The sequence below is a fragment of the Mus musculus genome, chromosome 17 (assembly GCF_000001635.26).
Source record: "Mus musculus strain C57BL/6J chromosome 17, GRCm38.p6 C57BL/6J".
NCBI lineage: Eukaryota > Metazoa > Chordata > Mammalia > Rodentia > Muridae > Mus > Mus musculus.
The window spans coordinates 33858797-33867084 of NC_000083.6; the positions used below are offsets into that span (position 1 = coordinate 33858797).

An 8288-nucleotide genomic window follows, 5' to 3' on the forward strand; every position below is an offset into this window, starting at 1 on the left:
GAAGGGGGTGGGTGGAGGAATGTCGCTGTCTGTGTTATGATTAGCATACCTTGGAGCATTGAGTCACAGAGGTCACATTCTCAAGCCTGGGCCTAAAGACCTAGAATTTTGCTTTTATGTTATACTTTTTCAATAACCAATTGTTTTGTATAGTTAAAATATACAGAGGTAGCGGGGCGTGGTAGCACACGCCTTTAATCCCAGCACTCGGGAGGCAGAGGCAGATGAATTTCTGAGTTTGAGGCCAGCCTGGTCTACAAAGTGAGTTCCAGGACAGCCAGGGCTATATAGAAAAACCATGTCTCAAAAAACCAACCCCCCCCCAAAAGTAAAATATACAGAGGTAGAGCTAGTTAATCAAAGTTAGATAGGGGATTTACGATGGCATTGCCATCCAGAGGACAACTTTGAGGTCCTCAGCATACATAAATTCTGCTTCCTCTCTGCCCAGCTTCTGCTCTCCTTAGGATGGGACGATCTACTTGCAGCCACGGGCTATCAATTCAATTTTTTAGCATTACTTTCTCAACAACCTGATAGTTTTTCCAGTATTAAGGTCCTATGCTCATTATGAGCCGAACAAGGACAGCAACACACGTACTAAGGAAGACCACAAGTCTTGAATCCCACACAAAAATCTATGGGCCACTAAGATGCTCACAGCCGAAGGAAAGCCCTCCCGAGGGAAGAGCACACCCATTGTTTATCCAATACCAATTAATCACCCCTGAAAACATACATTATACAGACTGAACAGGTTATACTTAGAAATATACATATGTGCATGTAACAATGGGAAAGAGGTCATAAATTGGAAAGCAGTAGGGGAGAAAGGAAAGGGAGAAATAATGTAATTATATTACAATCTGAAAAATAATTTTAATTAGATGTGCTTCCAATCCTGACCTTTGAGGTAGGATGACACATGTCCTTTATCCAGATCCTGAGGCAGGAAGACACACCTTTAACCTAGGCCACAACTTCAGTTGAAAGTCTATGTAAGAAAATGGAAGGAGGAAGCCTTTGCTCTTTGCCTGCTCTTTTTTGCCTTGCTAGCAAGTCCTTTCCTTTCCTGACATTACAGCCTAATTCTTCAGGGTTTCAAGCGTACACTGAAATAGTATGAACACTGAAAACCAGCTGAGACATCCTGCCTTGTGGACTGAGCAACTACTAGATTCTTGGACTTTCTGTGCCTAGCCAGTCACTGTTGGATTAGTTGGACTGCAGCCTGTCAGTCATTCCAGTAAGTCCTCTTTCTGTATATATGGACAGATTATAAAAGTTGTTGCTCTAGAAAACTCTGGCTTGTACACCAGAATCTTCCCAATTATGGAACTTCCACAGTGAGAACTGTGGGTTGTGGTCCTGTGGCCATTGGCAATCTAGGTGTACAAAAGGTCCTGAGTTAGAACCAGAGCCTTAAGAGGGAGGGAGGGAGGGAGGGAGGGGGCAGGGGAGGGAGGGAGGGAGGGAGGGAGGGGGAGGGAGGGGGAGGGGGAGGGAGGGAGGGGAGACCAGTACCATTGGCCTGTTTTCTTGTATTGAGCGATGAAGCACAATATAGGCAACTTGCTCTGACACATGTATGGCCGGATGGGTGGACAGATGAGCAATAGACACATATGCAGTTGTGTGACCTGATAAATTCTTAACTCCTGGGGCAGGGCTGAAGGTGGTAGATTCTGGTGTTTTACTTCATAGAATGATCTCACCGCACCTCATAACAAGCTACCAATTAATCTAGTACTGGAGAGAGAGGCTCACGCCTGACCTCTGTGGCCTGTGAGGGGCCGACTCCAGCACACCACCGTGCACTGCTGGGTACTACTGTGGGTTTTCTGAAGTTCTTAAATTTTGTCAAAATATTTTTTTTCTGTTTTTGATTTTGAAACAGGGTTTCACTTGGTGGCCTAGGCTTAGCCAGGAAGTTACTTATGTAGCCCAGGGTGGTCTTGAATTAACAGCAATCATTCAGATTGCATCTATAGTCAGGAAGCAGAGAGAGGTGAAAAAATGGTAAGAAAATAGTAAGCTAGTGGCCGTTATGCAATTGTTGGGTTTTAAGACTTCTTCCTATGTCCTGCTTCTTTCAATAACCTGCTTCTCTTAGGAGTCCTGGAGACCAAAGGCACCCTAAGAAACCACCCTTTCACATCAGAGCTGAAATAAGTAACAAAGCATTGGAGGCAAAATAGTATGAGCTTGGCATCACAAAACAACCAAATCTCAGAGGTGCTAATATGGGTGGAGTTCTCAGGCCTGCCAAACACTGCTAATTTTCATTATCACTCTAAGCAATGACCACTGCGAAGCAGGAGGCTCCTACAGCACTCTTCAATTACTTTAAGGCTCTCGAATTCACAAGATGAAGTCATATCCACAGGCATAGGAGTTAAACCAAAGTAACGACCAAGTTCCAACACACAGCAAAACCAGGACATTTTAGATGAATATAGATTTAGTCTGCTTTGCTTAAATGTGTAAGTTCCCAAAAATATCAATCACATGGCCGTTTTACACTTGAAGAGGTCTGCATGCAGCAGGTCATCTAGAGCATTCCTGATAGTTTCAACACAAACTTCTCCTTGCTGGTGTTTTTTTGAAGCAAGATTCCACACATTTTCGAACTCTTTTTCAGAAAGCTTGACTCCAATGTTAGTTAATATATCTGAAATCTAGAAACAATGAATTTAATTCCAGACTAAGATTTATGTTTTTAATTTTGTATTTTAAAAATTAAGTACATAAAATAAAATAAAATAAAATATATATTTAAAAAAGCCTTTTAACATTTAATATGACAGTCACTGGTCCTCCACAAAAGTACATGTGTTCACATATGCATATGTGCCCATACATATGAAATTAGCAGACATCAAAGTTGTAGTACTTTTCAGGCATCGTGGGAATGCATTCCTGTAGCTCCAGCACTTGGGAGGCTAAAGCAGGAATGTTGAAGTTCAAAGCCAAAAGCCAGCCTGGACTACATAGTGAATCTGAGATAAGCCTGTGCTGTAGAGTGAGACCTTTTCTCATTCTTATTTATTTTTATTATTAAAAACAAAACAAAGGTGCGAAGGTGCTGGCTGCCAAGACCTTAATTTGATTCTCTAAGCCCACATAATGGAAGGAGAGAACCAAGTCCCTCAAGGTGTCCTCTGATATCCACACATACTCAGGCATACATGAAATACATAGGCCCATGTGCACACACACATACACACAGAGAGAAATAAATTATATTTTTTAAAATGTAACTCCCAAAATAAAAATTCAGTAAATGTAAGTGAAGAAAAGCAGGTGGACATGGTCATCTGTGCTTGTCATCACTTGGGAGGCAGAGGCAGAAAGATGCTCTTGAGTTGAAGGCCTACCTGGCCTACACAGTGAGACCCTGTTTGAAGGGGGAAAGAATTATATAATATACTGAGGGAAGAAAAAGAACTTTGAAGCACATTACAACCAAACTGAATATCATTCATCAAGAATCCTATATTCGGGCTGGAGAGATGGCTCATCGGTTAAGAGCACTGACTGCTCTTCCAGAGGTCCTGAGTTCAAATCCCAGCAACCACATGGTGGCTCACAACCATCTGTAATGGGATCCGATGCCCTCTTCTGGAGTGTCTAAGACAGCTACAGTGTACTCACATACATAAAATAATTAAATAAATCTAAAAATTTAAATAAATAAGAATCCTATATTCAAGGACCCCTATACAAGCCATAATTCTGAAAAGTCAAAACTGATAGTCATGGCCTGGGGCTGGGGCTAAGGCTGGGGCTCAGCTCAAAAAGCTCTTGCCTACCATGCACAAACCCTGGATTTGATCTCCAGCACCACAAGTGCCAGGCACGTACCTGCACTCAGGAGGTGGAGGTGAGAGGATCAGAAGTTCAAAACCAGCCTCAGCTATGAGGCTGATTCAGAGGCTGGCCTGGACTACACAAGATGATAATAAAATTGATGTTGATGTGGCCAGGCGTGGTGGCGCGAGCCTTTAATCCCAGCACTTGGGAGGCAGAGGCAGGTGAATTTCTGAGTTCAAGGCCAGTCTGGTCTACAGAGTGAGTTCCAGGACAACCAGAGAAACCCTGTCTTAAAAAGAAAAAAAATTGATGATGATGATAAATATTGTGCATCATATTAAAAAATATGTAAAATAAATAAATAAATAATAAAAAGCAATATGTAATCCCTGAATTCAGTAGGAGGAATCAAGAGGATCATGACTTCACATTCAGTCTGGGCTACCTAGCAAAGCTCAGTCTCAAAACAAAACAAATCAATAAGACACTAGTCAAGTATGTTTGTTCGTGCCCGCAATCCCAATGCTTTGGGAAGCCGAGACAGAAAAACCACCAAGTCCTGAAGGCCAGTCTGGGCTGCATAGTGAGTACCAGGCCAGAGAAGGGTAAGCAGTGAATGCCATCTCGAAAAAACAAAATAAAAGACAACAGCAACAATGGTGGTCACGAAAATAATAGTGATCATTGCTAAGTCCAAAGTTGGAGGTGATCTCTGTACCTCTTCCTTTGACCTGGTCTTGAAGAAGTCTCTCTGGGAGAAGATGGAGGGGTGCAGCAGAGACTAAGCATTGCCTTCGTCACCGTAGTTATTCACGTCACTGACTCGACGAATCCGGGAGCAGAGATGTCAGATGGGATGGTTGGAACACCGTAGGTGGGAACCTAGGCCATCAATGAGGGAGACAAAGACATCCTGAACCCAGCTGTAGAACAGCAGCCATGAGCCACACTTGGCCACAGACCCCTTGAAATGTAGCTAGCCTAAACAACAATGTGCTTGCATAAAATCCAAACACTGCATAAAAGAAGAGTGTAGCCAAACACAGTGGGATTCACCTTGGTTCCAAGGACATGACAGGCTGAGGCAAGAGAATAATACTTGAACACAGAAGTCCAAGTAGAGCTTAGGAAAGTATTCAACTTTCTTATCCATGAGAGTCTCAGTTTTATTAATACAGAGCTGCTTTTGAACTTGGGCCATCGTCAAGAGGTCAGTCAAACTTACCCGTGAGACCTCAGGGTGCTTACAATACACAGTTAAACTTAAGGCCTTGAGAAACTCTAGAGTCAGATGCAGAGAGCAACTAGGAACGCTGCAAGATCACACTAGGAACACTGCCCTTCCAGACGTGCTGCAGATCGGTTAACTGGACGAGGGATGAGGCATGCTTACACATCGAGGGGACAGCTCCAACCACAGCGTTGATCTCAGAAGACGTTGTTATTCCGGTGAGAAACTCTGTCACCTGGTGTCTGGATTGTCCGGATAGTCTCTTCTGGACTTCCTGGTTCTTTGGGGACAATGTCTTCAGGATTTATCAGGAGACTTGGTTCAGCTTCTCCCATGCTAGTCGCAGTAACATTTTCACAGTCTGGTTTTTTACCTTTAAGAAAAACCCAAAGGAGGAGACAAGAAAGCACGGGAAGATGTCAGTTCTTGGTGCCTGGTGCTCTGTAGCAAGCTGGATTATTTGCTTCAGTAGGTAAAGGCACTGGCCACTTGCCACCAAGCCTGACAACCTACATTAGAGCCCTGGGAGGCATATGGTAGAAGAAATGAACTGACTCTCTCAAATTATTCTCTGACCTTCACATGCACGCCATGACATGTTCAACCCCATACAAGGACAAACACAATAACAGCAGTAATAGTGATAATGGTAATAATAAATGCAATGGTTTTTCAGGATGAATTTCCTTTGTAGTGTCTTCCTAACGGTGGAAATGAGCACTCACGAAGCAGGTTCCCAGAGCCAATACTCCACTGTGGAACAGCAAGCTCAGGCCAATGTCAGATGTGACCCCAATATGGCCTCACATCTCTTTCTGCTGCTCCATTTACTTTCTACCACAGAAATCTTTCCAGTCTGAGAACCAAAACTAGAGAACTCTCTCTTTTTTTTCTTTCAATGCCACAGTAGAACCCAGAACCTCATGAAAGCTAGACACGTGCTCCACTGCTCAACTGACTCCTCTGCTCTCTCTTTAACTCAAGCTTAACCTCCAGTTAGCTTGAACTACACTGATTTCCCTAAGACTGAGCCCTAGGTGGAGATGAAAGACACAGTTGGAATCAAAATTCCACACATGAGCTGGGGAGATGGCTCAGTAAAGGTACTTGCCCCCAAGCCTAATGACATGCTGGAGAGACTTGACTGCTGTATGTTGTCCTCTGATCTCCACGGATGTACTGTGACACACATTGTGAGCACACACACACACACACACACACACACACACACACACACACAAAATAAGTGTTAAAAGAAACTATTTTTTAGATTTGTTTTTTATGGGTTTTGGGGAGCTTTGTAGTTTTGCAGAAGTTGTCACTGTTTTTTGTTTGTTTAGTTGGTTTGTTTGGCTTTGTTTTGTGCCTATGTATGTGTCTGGACATCAGATGTGTGGCTGGTGCTGTCAGAAAACAAAAGAGGCATCAGATCCCCAGATGATTGTGAGCCACCATGTGGATGCTGGGAATCCTGGGTCCTCTTCGTGAGCAACACCACCAAACTATCTTTCCAACCGCAACATGAAAAAGATAAAAAGATAATCCCACATTTGCCCCAGCTTCTCTAAGTAACTTCCTACAAATTAGTGTGCAAAGAAAAGCCCAGGGCTGTGGGTGGCTCAGCTGAAGCATGTGGTGCCGTTAGCATCTGAGACCAAGCCCACGCCAAAGGGTGAGAAAAATGTGAGGTAGAACTAAAATAGCAGAGTGACTTTGTGAGTCAGTCACTTCAGGAAGCCAAGACTTCCCTTCAACACGGTAGCTATTCCACAGACACCACTTGAGGGCGCTGTGTTTTCACAGCCAGAGAAGAATGCTGGGTAATGCAGGCAGGGCTTGTAAACGAGAGCTCCAAGGAACTGTACCCAACGGATCTACAATATGGAGGCCTGCTTGCCCCCTCCTCTCTCTCTTGCTCTTTCCTCTTGCTCCCCCTTTCCCCTTTCTTTCTCTATTCCCCTCCCCCTCTCCGTCTCCCTCTCCCTCCACGTGCTCATGACCAGCCTCTCCTCTCTCTCTCTCTCTCTCTCTCTCTCTCTCTCTCTCTCTCTCTCTCTCTCTCTCTCTCTCTCTCTCTCTCTCTCTCCCCTTCCTTCTCTGTCTCTCTCCTCTCTCAACTCCCCTCCCCATGCCCTAAATAAACTCTATTCTATACTATACTGTCTATTGTATGGCTGGTCCCTCAGGGGGAAGGGATGCCTCAGTATGCGCCCACAGAGACCCCCCAGTCCCCCAATGGTTTACTGTACTTCCACCAAACATTGCTTTTCTCATCAGGGTTTCTCTGTGTAGCCCTGGCTGTCCTGGAACTCACTCTGTAGACCAGGCTAGCCTCGAACTCAGAAATCCACCTGCCTCTGCCTCCCAAGTGCTGGGATTAAAGGCATGTACCACCAAGCCAGGCACAGTATTGGCATTTAGTCTAGGCTCTACCCCACAGTTACCTGGCGACAGCCAGATATGCCTGACTCACTCTAAAAGGGCTGCTTGCCCCCTCCTCTCTCTCTTGCTCTGTCCTCTTGCTCCCCCTTCCCCCTCTCTTTTTCTCTCTATTCCCCTCCCCCTCTCCCTCCACGTGCTCGTGGCCAGTCTCCCCTTCCCTCCCCTCCCCTCCCCTCCCCCACCCCTCTCTCTCCAGTCTCAACTCCCCTCCCCATGCTCTGAATAAACTCTATTCTATACTATATTGTCTATTGTATGGCTGGTCCCTCAGGGGGAAAGGATGCCTCAGTATGGGCCCACAGAGGCACCTCCCCCCCCCCACAGTTCATCGTACTTCCATCAAACATATTCCTTTTCTCATCATCTTTTTATAAAACACACCACTCAGTGACCCTGATCCTCTTGCCTCAGCATCCTGAAGGTTGGGAATTGAGGCATGTGCCACTCAGCCTGGCTAGATTTTTCCCAATCTGAAGACCACGGGCAGAAATCTGACCTGCTTTGGCTAAGTGATGCTTCCCCCCCCCGCCCCCCCCCCCGTTAGAAGCCCCACCCAACCCTGACCTGTTGTTACAGCTTGCTCCCTCTCTGTCAGGAGAGGCCCCAAACTGACCCTTGGCACGTGAGGCCAGGAATGCCTGTCCATTCCAATTAAGGTCTCTATAATGGGTGGGTTGTCTGTTTCCAAAGCTGAGTTACATGTGTTTAAGCTAGATATACAGCCTGACCTTTCACATCAGTGTCCTGGGCCACTGACAGCTCACGGGGGGTGGGGGGGGGGGTGGTGGTGGTGGTGGTGGTG

General features: G+C 45.3%; 1 long non-coding RNA gene across 1 annotated transcript; it reads left to right on the top strand.

The window, feature by feature from the left end:
* The first annotated feature begins 277 nt into the window (after positions 1-277).
* On the top strand, positions 278-5726 carry Gm52316. The gene is made up of 2 exons (XR_003952409.1): positions 278-1246; positions 2114-5726. It is a non-coding gene; the product is annotated as a predicted gene, 52316 (long non-coding RNA).
* The last annotated feature ends 2562 nt before the right edge of the window (positions 5727-8288 follow it).